Source organism: Ascaphus truei, chromosome 2, assembly GCF_040206685.1.
Source record: "Ascaphus truei isolate aAscTru1 chromosome 2, aAscTru1.hap1, whole genome shotgun sequence".
Classification (NCBI taxonomy): domain Eukaryota; kingdom Metazoa; phylum Chordata; class Amphibia; order Anura; family Ascaphidae; genus Ascaphus; species Ascaphus truei.
In genome coordinates, this window is record NC_134484.1 from 401,718,584 (window position 1) to 401,737,063 (window position 18,480).

The following is an 18,480-nucleotide window of genomic DNA, read 5'->3' on the forward strand; positions in this document are numbered from 1 at the left end:
CGGATCCCCTTATCAGTCAGGTGTATTCCAATATAGTCAGGGACACAGCTGTGTGCAACGTGGCCTGGCAAGCTTGGTCTGGGACCAGACCTTTTAGGAAAGAGACTGTCTTCAAGGTGGGAGCGTCCTGCGGGACATCACCCCATGCGGAGGTGGATTCATCGCGGGATCGGCGGATCCTTTGTGAAGAGATCAGTGAGCCCAGGTGCTGGCGCACTGGGCAGGTATCGTAACTAAGTGCACCAACAAATACATACACATTGTGGGCAGCGCTGTCTCACATACCAGGGAGGTTGGGTGTGGAACTTTGGGGTTTTTGTGGACACGGTGTGGGTACATGGTGTGGGGTTACAGCCCTGCGAGGTGACCGGGTAGTTGTTCTATTAGGGGTACAGAGTTATACTGTTACTGATGTTATTGTCTGTTGCCTATACATATTCCACCCCTGAAGCGGATCAATCCGTGAAATGCGTAGGGTGACGTCACTCACCCTGTGTCTCGGCGACTTGTGCGCTTGTACTACATTTCCTCCGAACGAGGTTCCCTTGAGCTATGTCAGTACCAGCCACTGTTGACGGCGAACTCTCGCGAGAGAGTGAAAGGCAAGGCAGTCTGCGGATAAGCGGAGTGTTTGATGTCCTTTTTTCATATTTATATATTTTTTATCACTATGCATAGAGGTTAGGGTGCCCCTATTGTCTTGTTTTTTCATGGTTTTTTACTAACTTTGGGTAGTTAGTTTTTTAGGGAGGCAGCCCACATTATATATATATATATATATATATATATTATATTTTTAATTTTGGTAGAGTGTTTATTATATACACATTTATTTTTATGAAATAGCGCTACACAGTTTCAACCTTTTTTCTTCTCTGTTGCCTATACAGTAACTGTTATAATTGTGGGTCTGTTACAGTAAAGCCCTTTTCTATTTTACAACGCTGTGTGGTTCATTGTAAGAGTGTCCTGAGAGGGGCTGCTCCCACTCTGCTGGGATCCTCACAGATGGATGCGCTGCACCATATAGTAGTAAGTGGTAAGAGTAATTCACCCCAGGCTCCCAGCGGCGGAGGCTTAGGCTCCTGCGAGCCAAACAGGTAAAGGGGCAGCACCAGTATCTAATTACAGTCACCACCCCCTGATCTCACTTAGGGGTGGGGGAAACAGGGCTACATTATATATTAGTATTTTATCTGGTAGTGTTAGGCCTTGTGAACAGGTGTCTGCCTTGTCGGGGCTCGCAAGCTTACAACGCTTTGGCCAAAGGGTTAAACTAAATGACCCCTTTTCAAGAGAGTATATAAGTATTTTACTGTGTATTTTTGTCATATTGGATGTAGCATTGGGCTTCTCTGTTGTCTGTTGTATACATATACCACACTCAATAGCTCTCCTTTTTGACACATATATACAGTGTTCGACAAATCACCCAAAAATCTACTCGCCCAACCAAAAAATCTACTCGCCACCTAGTCCCGCCCCCAACTCCGCCCCCCAACTCCGCCCCTAGTCCCGCCCCCAACCCATGTCCCGCCCCCAACCCCGCTTTAAAATAAAATATATAAATAAAATACATTTAATAAATTCCTAGTCAGAACAACATTCATTTTTTACATAAATGTATTTATTGTATTACATTATACTACAATTAGTCCTTGTTACGTGTGTGTGTGTGTGTGTGTGTGTGCGTAAATGTCAGATCTAGAAATAAAAGTCAGGTGTGAATGACTAGTTTCCTGAACCTCTTAACCAGTGTCTGGACGTCCCCGCTTCATAATATCTAAAGCAGCAATCCCGCCTGGGATCTTACCTGATCCGCAGTCCGTCAAAGTCCAGGTACCCTCATTCCCGCAATGTTATACATTGGGGAGGTGTTCCCTACCTGTCTTCTGGGTTAGGGGGGGGTTCCGATGTCTTCCGTGTGAAGCTTGAGTCAGAACTGGAAGACAGCAGTATAGGTTATTTCGGTGTAGTATAGGGCAAGTAAGATATATAGGGTAAATAAGAGATCCAGAGTGTGGGGGGGTTAGAGAGAGAGAGAGAGAGAGTGGGGTTAGAGAGAGAGAGTGGGGGGGGAGAGAGAGAGAGAGAGAGAGAGAGAGAGAGAGTGGGGGGAGAGAGAGAGAGAGTGGGGGGAGAGAGAGAGAGAGAGAGAGTGGGGGGAGAGAGAGAGAGAGAGTAGGGGGAGAGAGAGAGAGAGAGTGGGGAGAGAGAGAGAGAGAGTGGGGGGAGAGAGAGAAAGAGAGTGGGGGGAGAGAGAGAAAGAGAGTGGGGGGAGAGAGAGAAAGAGAGTGGGGGGAGAGAGAGAAAGAGAGTGGGGGGAGAGAGAGAAAGAGAGTGGGGGGGGGAGAGAGAGAGAGAGAGTGGGGGAGAGAGAGAGAGTGGGGGGAGAGAGAGAGTGGGGGGAGAGAGAGAGAGTGGGGGGAGTGAGAGTGGGGGGAGAGAGAGAGAGAGAGTGGGGGGAGAGAGAGGGTGTGGGGGGGAGAGAGAGGGTGTGTGGGGGAGAGAGAGGGTGTTGGGGGGGAGAGAGAGGGTGTGGGGGGGGAGAGAGAGGGTGTGGAGGGGAGAGAGAGGGTGTGGGGGGGAGAGAGAGGGTGTGGGGGGGAGAGAGAGGGTGTGGGGGGGAGAGAGAGGGTGTGGGGGGAACAGAGAGGGTGTGGGGGGGACAGAGAGGGTGTGGGGGGAGAGACACAGAGGGGAGAAACGGTGGGTGACACACACAGAGGGTGGGTGATACACAGAGAGAGGGTGACTGACTGACTGGGGGGGGGTGTGACTGATTGGGGGGGGGGTGGTGACTGATTGGGGGGTACCTCTGGTGTCACACACATACACATGCTCCCATACACACATACACATGCTCCCATACACACATACACTTGCTCCCATACACTTGCTCCCATACACACATACATACACTTGCTGCCATACACTTGCTGCCATACACACATACATACACTTGCTCCCATACACATGCTGCCATACACTTGCTGCCATACACATGCTGCCATACACATGCTGCCATACACATGCTGCCATACACATGCTGCCATACACACATACACTTGCTCCCATACACTTGCTTCCATACACACATACATACACTTGCTCACACACACATGCTCACACACACATGCTCACACACACATGCTCACACACACATGTTCACACACACATGCTCACACACACATGCTCACACACACATGCTCACACACACATGCTCACACACACACACACACGGGGGGAAGGAAAGGCCGCGACCAGCACCACCACCACGCTCCTCCCCCACCCACCCGCGCCCATCTCCCGCTCGTGGGGGGGAGGGCAGGCCGACACCCCCCCCCATACCTTACTCGGGCATATTAGAAGCTTTGGGGAGGCAGGGTGGGGGGGAGGCACGTGGCGAGGTATCCCCCAGGGGACAGTCAGCCCCGCAGTGGCCGCCACTATCCTGCTCTCCTCGCCGGCATGTCTTCACAATGCGCGGCCAAGCAGCTTTGCAGACTGCTTCTTCCCCCCAGCCCGCGGCGGCATGAAGCTAGCAGGCGGGGAGGCGGCAGGGTAGGTGGGAGTCATGTGGTGAGGGCCGAGGCCCCCCCCCGCAAGCCAACAGGGCTGCAGCAGTGGGGACCTCCCGCCCCGGGCAGCGATCGGTGGATCGAGGGGGAAGGGGACAGGAGCAGGGGACAGGAGGAGGGGAAGGGGATAGGAGCAGGGGAATGGGACAGGAGGAGGGGAAGGGGACAGGAGCAGGGGACAGGTGCAGGGGACAGGAGAAGGGGAATGGGACAGGAGAAGGGGACAGGAGAAGGGGACAGGAAAAGGGGACAGGAGAAGGGGACTGGGACAGGAGAGCTGCCGCGGTGGGGAGTAGGGAGCCATGTGGGGACCAGGGGGATCACAGGGAAGGAGCAGAGGGGCCGCAGCATGGCGTGTACTTACTTTTGATGTCCGGGCAGAAAGAATGGCCGCTCGTTGGGGGCGGGCTCATATAGAGCCTGGCCGCGCACCCACAAAGCCTGGGAGCGCGCGCCACTCAGCAGTCAGGTAGGGGGAGTTTTTTTATTTTTCAGCGCGAGCAGGGAAAATTTGAGCGCGAACGGGGGAAATTTAAAAAAAACACGTGTGCTGCTTGGGCCAATATTTACACGCCCGGGGGTTAAATCCACCCGCCCCGGGCGAGTAAATGTATAGGATTGTCGAACACTGCATATATATGTATATATGTATGTATGTATGTATGTATGTATGTATATTGTGGTAGCTCAGGGGTTCCCAAAAGAGCTTGCTTGGGTTTTGCTATTGTTTGGATAAAATAGTTTTGAATTTGGATGGCTTGTTTTTAGTACATTTTAGGATTGATTAGAGTTTTAAATGTATTATTTGTTTTGTTGGCTACTGGTTTAAATTAATTCTTTGTTTTGTTGGCTACCGATTTAAATTATTTAATTGATTTGCTGGCAACTGGTTTTATTTCTTTTAAAGATTTGTTGGCTAGTGGTTTTATTTTTTAATTGGTTGGATAGGTGTTTATATAATTTAATCTTATTTTTTGAAATAACATAATAAAAAATTATTTTGCTGTTTTGATTATAGATCATTTTTATTCATGTGTACTATAAGGCTTTTAAATTATTTTATTGTTGGTGTGTTTAGGTGCTTGTGTATTTCTTTGATTATTGTACATTTTTGGCCTTAATTATTTTTATTAGCTTAACCATTGAGTTCTATAGTGGCTTATGCCAATATTATATACTGTAGGTATGATGTACCACTATACCAATAAATGGGTAGAGGGTGGGTATAGTGGTTACGGGGTGGGTGGTTAGGACTCCCAGGTGGGTAGCAGGGAGGGTGCTATCACAGGAGACCAGAACTTTTAACACCAAAATTACCCGGATACTTTGATTGAGCAAAGCAAGAGACATTTATTTACACAATGAACATGCACAGCTTGATTTACAAAAAAATATAAAAATACACTTACTGGGAAGGGCTAAAACGAAATATTCTAATTCCAGAACGAAATCTGTAGAAATAGTCTCTGCACAATTTCGCATGAGCGGGGATTGTGCATCTGCAAAACAGTCTTTGGCTACTGGCGCCGCTCGCAACCACTTTTTCTCCGCTGGGACTGCTCACTTCCTTCTACCCTTGTAGAATTGGTTTGGAAATCGTCAGTTCTTATGAACTCTTGAAGCTGGATAAAAATCTTGGTTACGATGTTATACTCTTGTATCGCACGATGAATCTTAGATGAAACATATTTCCCGATCGGCTGCAGTGACCTTTAAACAGTCAAAACCCCTATCTCTATGCTCTGCAGCAATCGTTGTGTGGGAACTAAACAGCCCACCTATTCCCAAGTCTTGCCAGTAACTCCCTGCACTGCGCAGGAGCTTCATGGTATGCCAAGGGCATGCGCAAACTTTGCACATTCACCACTTAGTATACCCGGCCAAACCCCCTTCCTTGGCGCCGGGTAGTCTACGCTACTCTGACCTCTGGACATCTGTTAGGTTGCCAGCACTTATTTTTCCTCCGCCCCGCTTAACACCTTTAACAGTCGGAACCTTTTTAACTCCAGACTTTTGCAGACATGCTGGAACCATGCCAGCATGATACCTTACAAGTCCGGGGCTAAATCATGCCTAATTCACTTACAGTAATGTCCTGCTATACATCTTTTGATCCCTGTACTTCTGAACCAAATGTTTCCACTGCTCCGGCCACCTAAATGCAACTCCTTGGCTCTTATAATATTAATACATTAAAGAGAGGGGCACTGTCACTCATGACTTTTCATGAAAGTTTATAAAACATAAAATATAACCGTTTTAATGAATTACCTCCAGCCGCACGCACAGAAAATTCAAAGCGCTAGGACATTCCTAGCCAAAGTTAGCTTACTGCTTATGTGTTATGCGCGAGGCTTCTAGAATTTAAAACCTTTTTTCCCTTTCTGTGGTCTGCAGGGAAACACTGTTGGAATATTAGTAGTTGATACATAACTGTTGCAATACTGATACAAATTTCTTCAGGCTGTTGATGTGGTCCCCTTATACCTAGCGGGACTCACACAGACACGTTTAATACATTTTACAGGGTTTATGCCATTACTGGGCTGCAGAGTTGACACTCTACATTTTCCCAATATGGCTCAGGGGCACCCAGCTGGGCATAATACCTTTATTTACTTGCCTGGGTACCCCCTCACGTCACAGGTGGGTTAACCCTTTAATTACTATAGCGGTTATTAACCGCTAAGGGGATCTAGGGGTTAGGGGCCATTAGATTGTATTTTTTCTTGTATTCTTGCTTGCATCGGAGGACATTGACCGGCAGTATCTTTATGAGGATGCCATTCATGATGGCAGGGGAAAGTAGAAAGGTTCTTTACTTTATTTATGCTGGTTGGCTAATGTTTTATTGTATAATGGGCAAATGAGCTATTATCCATATCTGGATAATATTATTTTGCCCATTAATGAACTGTATGTGTTGTGGGGTTTGTTGGAGGTAGAGGAGGTGGGCATTAGGGTAGTTGTGTTTATTATTGTTTCTTGTGGGTAGAAGTATTGGGTGAAAGGGGTAGTAACCCCAAGGGTGTATGTTTAGGCCTTCCGGGGTGTAGCATGACTGGTTAACCCCTTAATTGCCATAGCGGTTCCCACCACTATGGTGGTGTATGGGGTTAACTCCTCTCGCAACCTCCCAGGCAGGCTAACCACCTACCCTGGAGTATTACCCCCTTCATCCACCTCCTCTGCCCCAAGAAACAGACTATAGATGTTTAGCCCTGAAATGCTCCATTCAACTCAATGGGGATTGTTGGCTGATCACTGTGCGCTGGCTACTTTGTTCAAAATAGAATTGATCATTGTGTACTGTATGTTACTTAACATATTTGCGGCTTCATTTTTGTTACATACATAGCATAATTACATTGATGTTTTTTATATTATCAAGGGTTTTTAATTTCCGTCAACAATATTTTTTGTGAAAATATAAATAAAATGAAAAAATATTTATAGAAGCAGAAGAAAAATCCTTTTAATAAGAGAAAAAAGCTCTTTGGAGAATGTTAAGAGCAAGAAGTGAGATTCATGTTTTTAAAACATTAAAGCTGAAGTGTTAGCAATCACAAGAATACAGAGTAGTAGTGATCAGTCCAAATGTCTATACATATTATAGGCTTCCCAAACAATTTGACTAATAAAAATGAAAACATTTTGAACAACCAGATATCTATTTTTTTAGTATACCGGTAAAAATTTATTTTATTTTAAGAAGTTCATTATTAGTGCTTATATTGCAAAAGAGAAGGAAAAATAAAAAAAAATTCAGGGGAGCAAGGAAATTAAAATAAATGGATTTACAGTTTTTTGTATGCCGAAGTTCTTCTTAGTTCTGAGAATCATAATCAGGACATGACTAATACAAGTTCTTTAGGGATTTTTTTTTCCATGATCATTTATTTATGGCCAAAATTATTTTTTGCAGCCCCTCGAGCAAAGTAAACTCATACATTTATATTAATTTATGTTGTGCTTTATTTATATGTAGCCTCTTTGCTATTTTGTTTTCTGGTAGATTCTGTTACCCACATAGCATTGTAATTTTAGGACTAGCAAATTAAAACAAAAATAAGTGGTGCACGGATTGTATTATTCTGCTTTTAAGACCAAAACATGTTTGACCGAAACAGACCTGCTAGTGGGAAACTCGTTAATTCCAATCCATATACAGAAATACAAGTTAAAAAATGTTTACATTGTAAATTTATGGAAGAAACAGCAGTGCACTAAACAACCAAGGTAACTGAAGCAAAAAAAATTCGTTAAAATGTAATTACATCTCTATTTTCACATCATTAGTCTTTTTGTTTTTGCTATTTACTGCAACTGTCAGCACTAAAGAATGGTTGATAGTTATAAACTTTAGTAAACAATATAAAATGTTTAATTCCTATTTATTAGTTATTACAGCATTTATAATTTGAATGTTACACACAAAGGTATTTAAGAAACATATTGTATAGGGGGGAAGGAGATTATCTTCCTTTGCCATCATTGATTCATATAATTTATTGTCAGGACTCAAATTATTTAGCTGGGCCTGAACTGTGATAAACATAACAAACCGAGAGACAATGTTTTATGCTGGTTACATAAGATGACCAGGTCTGAAGTGCAGCTGTTAAACTGATCTTCCTGTGCTAGACTCACTAGGACTGAGCCTTGATTGAGCCACATTTGCTGAAGCAGGGTTATCCAGCAAACCTGACCTGTTTGTGGCCTTTGAGGACTGGAGTTGGCCACCCCTGGGTTAAACAGTTTTTCTTATGATCAGTATTTGACACGATTACTGTATGAACAAGAAAGCAGCTTTAACTATTGTATCATAGCCTCCCGGCAGTTACGTCTTTTTCTGGGCCTTTCCTCTGTCAGTCCTGTTAGCGCAGGCAGTGGAAAGGTTAATTCCTTTATTAGGCCTGTATGTGTGTATTCCAGCCTTGAATAATGTATCAGTATTCAAGGCCAGGCCTAGCAACTCTGAGGATGTCAATATGAGGGGTGGATATTGGTTGTAACGCCCCCTGATGTGTGTGGGCCAATCTGGATCCGGCTATGGCTTGCTATGAGTCAGAGTTAGAGACACTCCCCAAAGATATTAAAATTGGGGCATCCTCCCAAATTGTCAGTTAGTTAGTTCAGTTGAGAGTTAGGAGTGAAGAGAAGAAGTTAGTGAGTCCAGAAACTCTCTCCCTCCCACCCATGCCTGGGTTGGGGAGGGGGGGAATTATGCTACCTAGTCTGGGATCTGATCTAGAGAGAGAGAGGTTCAAGAAGTATGTAAAGCCTGCCAATCTCTATCCTGGAGCTGACTGCTAATAAATACAGAAAAGACATGCTGTGTGTGAGTTCCTGTCTCTGTAATGAAGGAGTGTCAGTGGGGGTCCATCCCCTGAATATCCACAGGGGATCCTTGCTGGCTGGAGGCATTGCATCAGAGGAAGACACCAAGGTAATCTGTCCCTCCTGTTCAATGTCCTGGCTCTCCCCACACAACCGCGGAGCCCTCAGCCCTCCTGTTACCAGCAGGTTACAGCACAACCACCTAAGAGTAGCCAGAAAGGAGTGTACCCTCCCAATCTCACTTAGGGGGGGAGGGGGTGGGGGTAAAAGGGTTACCCTATTTCAAAAAAACATTTCAAGTCTACCTCAGTGGTAGTCATAACAATTGTGGTTCAGCTGCAAATGGATCCTTACATGTGCATCTTTTCTTCCTAGCCACCAGTCTAAAACACCTAGCTAAAACCTTCGAATCATTATTATGCATGCATTTTTACCTCATCAGTATTCAAATACTTAATTTAACATTTTACCTTTTTGTTGCTTTTGAAATAAAGAAAGCATTTATTTTCTACCAGACCCTGAAAATCAAAATGCAAGTGTACCAATCTATCATTTGCTTTCCACCGGTCAAAAGTCCAGCCAGAAAAAATGGGAGGGCACTTTGCCTAGGGAAGAATTCTTAAAACCTGTTTAAATATCTCAGTAACCCTTTCATCCATTTATTGTCCTGTCTGTTTATTTACCCTCTGCAATGAATTCTCCACATCTCTTGTCTTAGATTATCTGGGGTCTTTTAACATCTGTGTTAAACTCATGTGTCACGTACGACACCCTGCTAGCACGTGACCTGCATACGGTACAAGGCTTAATACTCACGCCCGCAAGCGTTCCCACTTTTAACCTCCGCAAAGGTCCGTCAAATGGACACTATCTCCTTTACAGGATCAAGAATCAATACACAACCAGTGCCGTCTTAACGCATGGGCACACTGGGCAGTTGCCCGGGGGCCCCACGAGCTTAGGGGCCCCATGTTAATCTATGCACAGACCAGAATTTAACACTAATTTTCAGATCACCCGCCTCAACATTCAAATCTCCCGCTAACTCGGTAGAAGGAGAAAAATTACAATTTGTAGCGGAGAGTTGGCATGTCTGCATTTGCAAATTTTGCCGTTTTTATTGCTTGCAATGTTATGGAAGCAGAATATTGTAACGGATTCGCGGGAGGCAATTAACGGCTGGAGACAACAATTTCTGACAGTGTGCAGTATGATTTACCAACTAAGTACCATTTTTATGTTAAAATTTTTGTTTTTCAAGTTCAAGGCTCATGCTATATTGTCCAAACGTTTGTACTGATTAATCTTTGCTGTACAGCATGTTTTTTTTTTTATGTCAAAACACTGATTTTGTTGGAGGTACCAATAAATATAAGTTTATTTTATCGATAATTTACATTTTTATTCCTGTGAGTGGTTGTGGAGGCAGGGCCCAGTGCACTGCTTTGCCTGGGGGCCTATAATGCTGTTAAGACGGCCCTGTACACAACCCGCAAGCTGCCCCACCCTTCACCTCCGCAAAGGTCACTCAAATGAGTTGTATCTCTTCTCAATCCGTCCCAATATACCACCACCACGAACAGCACACAAGTGAGCACGTGACTTAGATATGCAACCAGGGTTAATACAGTCCCTGTTCTGTATTCTTTGTGAAGCGCTGAGTACATTTTTGGCGCTATATAAATAAAGACATACAGTACAAATCAATATACACGGCTACTCTAGCGACCCCCCTTTTCTCCTCCTCCAGGAACCAATGAGTTAATATTAACCCCTACTCAATTGCAAATCAGATCTATCCACTGCCACCATCTGAGGGTATGCAAATATGATAAAATATATCAGACTAATATTTTCCAGGGCCCCAGGACCCTGTTTATTATAGAAAAAACTATAATAAGCCCACCCCTTGAAGAGGAGGCATTGAAGTTCCTCTACCCAGACCATTTCTATAGAATTGGTGTAGAACAGTTGACAACATGAGTGGGCTATCCAGGATGGACCCACACCCCAAATCAGAATTGTGACCTTAGAAGAGAATAGAGCTCTGGAAAGCGTGTCTATTAGGTATCGCCTTATACTGAAGTACTCATAAAACCTGTTTATAAACTAATCTATTTTTTTGCCTGAGTTTTAACCTATTGTGCAGACACCTCTCCTGAACTCCTACTTATGCTTTTAGGTATCAAGTTGTCTGTTTTCCAGTTGTATCAATGTTTGTTGGTAACATGTTGTGCTATTCTGTCAGTACCGTTGCCATAATTTGTAAAATCTCTCTACTAATTACTATTGTTTTTATTTTTTTTAAATAATCAAAAATCAAAGCATTTGATTTTTGTCTAATTGAGATACAAAATACCGTATTGGCCTGAATATAGTAGAGCCTCACACATAATACGACCCTAAAGTTTTGAAGGTGTTCTGCATGACAAATAAAAGGTGCTAGGCTGCGCATACAATACGAGTACAGCCTTCGGAAGGGCATTTTTAGAAAAAAATCATAGCAGTATATTCGGGCCAATATAGTCTAATCTCTAATACGATATGCAGAACTTGTTCACATAAGAACCCGTAAGTCAGCAGTAGCAATCATAACAAGTTCTGCATTTGTTTAGCCATCTATAGCTTTACATGAGTTGGATATCAGTGACCCACAGTATTTTTTTTTATAGAATATTTATTTCATGCTGTTTAGGAGCTACGGTAGGAAAATTTTATATTTTATACCGCTTTGGGAGATGAGCGAATAAACTTCGCTTTGATTATGTGTGCATTGTTAGTGTTCTGTTTTATCAGAAACCTCCCAAACCTGGCTCTATACACAATCAGCAGCTTTTAGCAAGAAATAAAATGACATAATCAATATTTTCAACATTTTGAACTTGGAAAAAATACGGTAGTAATAGGTTCTCTATCCGTCACCGAAACACAATTTCTCATCCGCTATTTTTTTCACCTTGAGAAAGATCTTACGCTCGAAACGCGTTGGTGGGGGTCTGTGTACCCCGTAATGTAGCTGTTTTTTTGTAGTATCCATTAAATCATTTTTTTTATAGGCACATGCTCTCTTGGACATCATTTACCCTTCTGTTTCCTTAGTATTAGTGCCTGTTTTTTCCTATTATTTCGTGTCAATTACCTCAGAAAAAACGGAAGCACACCCCCTGTTGTGGAAGAAGACTGGACAGCCATAAGGACATCACCAACTCTAACGTGAGTTATTTAACATCACATGCGCTGAACAATGGAAGCACCTGCAGCACCGAAAAAAAATAAAATAGCCTGCGTCTGCACGGGGTTTAAAAATACCCACAGTGGCGGCCGCTTTCCGCCACTGTATCTATCCCTCCTCTGTCCTTATTCAACCAACAATTATGTAAGCGAGGGTGTGGAGTGATGGGCTTTAGCCACGAGTAGCTATATACCCGCAAACAGGGCAGGAATTTGCAGGGTAGTTTCCCTGTCTAATAGCTATGCAAGGACAATATATGTGTAGCTGCTGAGTTAATCAATACTGAGTTAAGTAATTAACCAGCTTTCACCTGGCTCGTTAGAAGGCCTAGATCTTCCTGCAGTCTGGGTCTCTCTCTGGTCTGTGTACAGACCACACGCGTGTGTCCTAATCTCCTAGGAATACCAGGGCTTGCAGGCCTATATTGACTCCACTATGCTGAGTAACTGAATTTCGGAATAGGAAAGCCCTAACCTTTATTATGCTACCCTGTTTTTGCTGCATCTGAGCTGAGGAAAAGCTTATGTTCTTGTGCATGGTGAAATGAAAGCCTACATTTATTTTTTATACAACAACGGTCTCCTGTTTTCCCCGCAACACACATCTCCTTCATTCACCAAAAGGCACCACTGATTCCATTGCCTATAACTGAAAAAAAACGTTATTACGGATAGTCATGAATTTAGGGGGAAATTCATGGATTTGGTAAACAGTGCATCAGGATACTGTATATACGCATGCTGGTACTGGTAGATTATACAACAAGGTAACCAGAAGTAACTCGTTTATGGAGTATTACCACTCATATAGTTACTGCTCAACTGGGAAATATTTTTGCCATGGACGGGCAGATGGAGCATTTTAATAAGACCCTAAAGTTTTTGCTCCGCAACTTTATCAAAGCTGATGGCTGGGATAGGGACAAGACACTTCCCTACCTGCTTTTAGCAATGTGTTAAGTCCCACCGGCAACCATGGAATTCTCACCTTTTAAGTAATATTAATGACAACTTTGTGGGATCCCGGATCTCGTCAAAGAGACATGAGAGGCAGAGATGTGTCGTGCAGAGAATATAGTCCACTATGTTATACAGTTGTGGGAGAAAAAGTTAGGAAACTTGCAACCTAAAAGGAGATCAGGAAAGACAGGAAAGCTATTACAACAAGAATGTATGTCTGAGAGAATATCACAGAGGTGAGAGAGTTCTGTACCATCCTCTGAAGGTAAATTGATGGCAAAATGGCAGGGACCGTAGAAAATCTTGCGTAGGGCAGGGTAGGTTCGTATCCCAGATAGACGGAGAGGGTCACCGATATTTAATGTGAACTTCATAAAATATTAAGAGCTTGTGTTTTATTTGTTCCAATCTTTTTTTAAATTCCTCCTTTATAACTGGAATTTTACACATTGAATGAAACACAATATTTCCTATGGAAAAATGGCAATTGTTTTGTTCTATTATCAAATATCCAAAACCTACAAGCATAAGCACCTAAAGTGCTACATCATAAAAAGGTAAGTTAATAATTACAGTACATATTTAAAGTTTAATTAAAGAGGACGCTGCTAAAAAAAAAAAATCAGCAACGTTTCAGATCCCATATGGACATTTCATCTGTGAAAGGCCCACATGGGACCTGAAACGTTGTCTTTCCACTGTTCTTGGCTGTCACATTAAATGGAGAAACTTCATTATGAACTTGCGAGTAGAGCTCTGCTTTCTAGCTCTGCCTTAGAGGAGATCTGCACTTGGAAGAAATTTTTTGTCTATGTAGGATTCTCGTCGCCTGAAACTGTTTCCCCGCACTTTGGAATTATGATTAAACCTTTAATTTTCTTTTCTTTAAGCTTTAAAAAACAAACAAAGAACACACTAAAAATGTCACTTTAATTTACAGAGTTTCTGAGCTTCCCAGTAATTGTTTCACGGGATGATCTCACTTATATCTGCAAGATGTGTATTACCTCTGCACACTAGCCATGTTTATGTGAAACTATTGAGTTTATTCTTCGGCACAACTTCCTATTTGATAGCCAGCTTTATCTCTAGTATCTTTGGCACAGTTTTGGCCAAATATGTGTGCTCATTGTTGTACATTTAAAAATAAAACATTATGATTTTTTTTTGTACAATAAGAAAAAAGTACAAAAATCTTAATTTTTTAAAAAGGTTTTGCTTATTAATAATAATATTATTAATAATTTGTTTTGCTAAGCCTTTAATAATAGATGTTCTATTCTTCATTTGCGAGAGTCCCATAACTCCCTTAATGTGTACAAACATGCATATACTGTTACGCCATGCACAATTTTACCATAGTTTATAATTGTCATTGAAAGAGAGCTGAAGCAGCACTCCATAGTACAGTATGTGTATTTATCTAGTACTTTCAGCATTGATGGTTGATGAGCCTGGCACTCAAAATAATACTATTGCCCATTTTACAAACATATTAAACGCTTTGTTTGTTGCTAAACCAACATTGACATTACCATCTGTTTAGCAATACAATATTCTGGCCAATTAATCTATGCAAGGTTTAGTCTATTCAATCTTCACCATTTGCCAATTGTTTTAGATGCCTGATTATAAATATGCAAATCAAAAGTAGAGCAAGCCAGATGACCACAAAATGCATATCAACAAGAACAACGGCTTAAAGTTAGATTATTTACTTAGATTTAACATTGTGAATATATTCTTTTTAGATTTGACTCTTGCACAGAAATGCAGGAACTGTTAATTATAATTCTATCAAAATGTACGGAATACCCCTAATATATCTATTTACAAGTTAACACTCACATTTTTTTGGAGAAGAACTTACTATATGTACTTTGTTACTCTTTCTTTCCTTTCAGTTGTTTTTTTTTTTAAATACAACAGGACCGTTTTAAAAACGTCAAAAAGCAATGTGCTGTTGTTTAAAGTGGTTCCGTTCTCCAGACATGAAGCATGGTGCCACTATATTTTGTGTGAGGGCTGATGCAATTGATGGTTGATGCATACCATTTTATGTGAAATTTCACTCCGATATTAAATCTCTACTAATTCATAAAACACTTTGCAGACACTGAACTAAACAAGGTGGGATAAAAAAATGCCCTGACCTCATATGAAAGTTCACAAAGATGCTGACCCCCCTTACATCTCAGCTCCCATCTCCAAATATTCCCCTAAATGCCCTTTCCATTCTGCCCATGATCTCCACCTCTCCTCCTCCCATACGACCTCTTCTCACTCCCGCCTTAAAGATTTCTCCCTCTTTCTGGAATTCCCTACCACCCACCATCAGACTCTCCCCCAGCTTTCAGACTTTTAAAAGCTTCCTGAAAGGCTTCCTTTAAAAGGTGAGTTATCTGGCATACCCCTAACATGCACACCCCCTACCCCAATTAGGACCAACAGTGCCGCTCAGCCAAAATCCATGTTATCCACACCCCGAAACCTTGAGGCTGAACCAATCTCCATCCTGAGCGATACTCAGTTCCACAATGAACAGCCAATATTGTACTGTATATATTTTTTAAACTTTGGCCATTATTCCATCTACTGTTGATTGTAAGCTCTTACGAACAGCGCCCTCATTACCTTTTGTATCTGTTTGAGCTTGTTTATCCTTGTTTGGTATGTTATTCGGTTTATGTAAGTTATATAACTCGGTTCCCCCATTGTACCGCACTGCGGAATATATTGGTGCTTTATAAATAAATGATAATAATTTAACATTGCGCCTTTGTTCTGAATGGTGACATTACAGTATTGTCATGAAATCAGTTCTTGAGCCAACTAAATATGGCCCATATCCACAGAACTACTTTATAAACTTAATGATGTGCTAGCTAAAGTTAACGCATTGTTAAGTGCTAACGGGGATCTTCAAAGCTTCCACAATTTGCGTTAAGGCTTGACATTGCTAAAATGGCCTGCTGTTAACTTTAACAGCTGTTAGTGGTAATGATATACAAAAGAAGTTTGTAACACCTCCAAACCTATCCACAGCAGGCCATTAAAGTTACGTCGGAATTAACACATTTTAGGTCATGACGGTGGTGTTAGGTGCTTCTAGCTTGGAGGTATGGGATGGGTGTCCTCCCTAAATTCCTATACACACATACTGATGTTCTTGGTGTGTAGCACATTAGAAAAAGTTTGAAATAAATACATACAATGGGTAGCAAAGCCTTTAGGGTGCTTGTATTAACCCCTTGGCTACCTTAGTGACCATGAAAGCACCGCATGATGTAGGCCTTCATGGCGACTATGGCTTCTAAGAGGTTAATACATTTTTAATTGAAGGCTGATGCCAGATATATATATTGTATTGCAATATGCAATATATACCTGGCATTTTCATAGGAATATGACTATCGCAGTACTGGCAGCTGGCGGCAGTGGTTGTCTTATCCTGGCGTTAGCCGACCACCGCCACGTTAGGCATATTCTAATGCGGGCCCTAACGACCATTGTTTTTGCATATAACATGCTTTGTGGATTGTTGTTACGCTCAGGGAAACTAACTTTCATTATGATTTTTGATAACGGAGCGTTTGGAGCCCTGGCTTAACAACGTTCTGTGGATCTGGCTCTCTATGTTCATAAAATCTCTTTAAACTTGGCTCCTAAACAAACACTCATACCACAGGACTGATTTAGCCAATTATATTTTGTTGTATGACTTCTAGCAGTTGTGCTAAAGCTCCTGGCACTATACGAGACACAGGTGTACTGGAAACCACCGTCTATGTCTATTTTGACCATGTTTCATTTGCACGTGTATTTTTAAAAAGTAACACCAGATTCTATATTCGCCAACGCGCCTATTTGGGCCATTTCTGTCAAAAAATCTCTGTTGTCGACGGGGACTCTTGGCTGAAAATTACCCGAACTGCCACTTTGGTGTATATACACTAGAATTACCCCCTAACTGAATAAACAATGTCAGATGAAATCATACAGTATAACCCATAGCTTCCCCCAGAAGTGGTTTTCATTGAACATTTGAATTCTACAAAGTTTACAATTTCAAGTCTGCTCTTGGTGTGGCTTTCATTTTAGAATTTTAAAGGCTTCACTTAAATGGCATTCTATATCCTTAGGGAGTATAACTGCTTTGCTGAATTATGCATTTAAGCAGAGGAGGTGCAATTTTGAGTGCCAATTATATTAAGAATTAATGTCAGCTTCCTCTGTAGCCTTTCCCTGATCATGGAAAATAACTTTGAAAAGCAAAAGATTAGCAACTTATTTTTCAGATAATGTTAAGGAAATGGCATCAGTTTATATGACGAAAGTATTAATTCAATAGGTTCTGAGATGCCACTTTGATAATATGCATATGTAGCAAGACTCACTGTCCCCAGCCCTGTGGTAAAAGAAGCAGAAGTCTGCGGCACCGGACACAGAGTCTGCTGCGATTGCGCCATGCTTCTGAATGGGACACCCTGTGCCGTTTCATCTCCAGTGCTACAACAAACTTGGTCGCATGACCGTAGGTGACAGCGGCACTGGAGAACAATAAGGTTAGCTACATCTGTAACTGATCTTGTGCTTCCTACATTGACAATTTAGTTATTATTCATGCAATCAACTGTAACTGAAATAATTCAGAAACATGGCATGAAAACTACAGATGGAACCAGATTTATTGGCACCATTGTCATTATGGGAGGTACTTTTTTCATCTGCTCGCAGCTGACCCGTAAATGTGTCATGGCCCGGACAATGGAGTTTTAGCGTTGGTTGCAATATCCCTCAGAAATCATAGTAGGCACAACTGTGCTAATGTATCTTCAAAATGAGTTGATCATGTGGGTGTGATAAGTAAAAAATTTTTTGGAGTGGTTGGTTCATACTATTAATGGTATTGGGGCAGGCAAAGCAGGGTTCTAAGCCAGATAAGTCCTCCAGAGAGGGTAGGCTACAGAGATGTCCCCAATTGTGTGCACTCACTAATTAATCCTCAGAGGGAAATTGAGTGGTTGAACACCAAACTGATGTTTGAAATGAGTGATGTAGATGCAATAAATATTACCCTAAACAATCAATGACCAGTGCCCTGAGAGCAAATGACTGGATAAATGGATATACAGTAGGTTAAAATATAAAATTTTATTCGGTCTAGTACACACAGTAAAATACAAGGGGACACAATGTACACACATATAGTACAGGTAAAACTGCATTGTAGCCTGGTGGAGAGAGTGAAATATTGCTAAATAGTTGTAATCACGTTCACCAAACAGCAAGCTGCTACAAGTAAACTACAGTAGCTGCCTGCAACAAAATAATTTCAGGTAATGGTAGCCTGAGGGGTTGGTTTGCG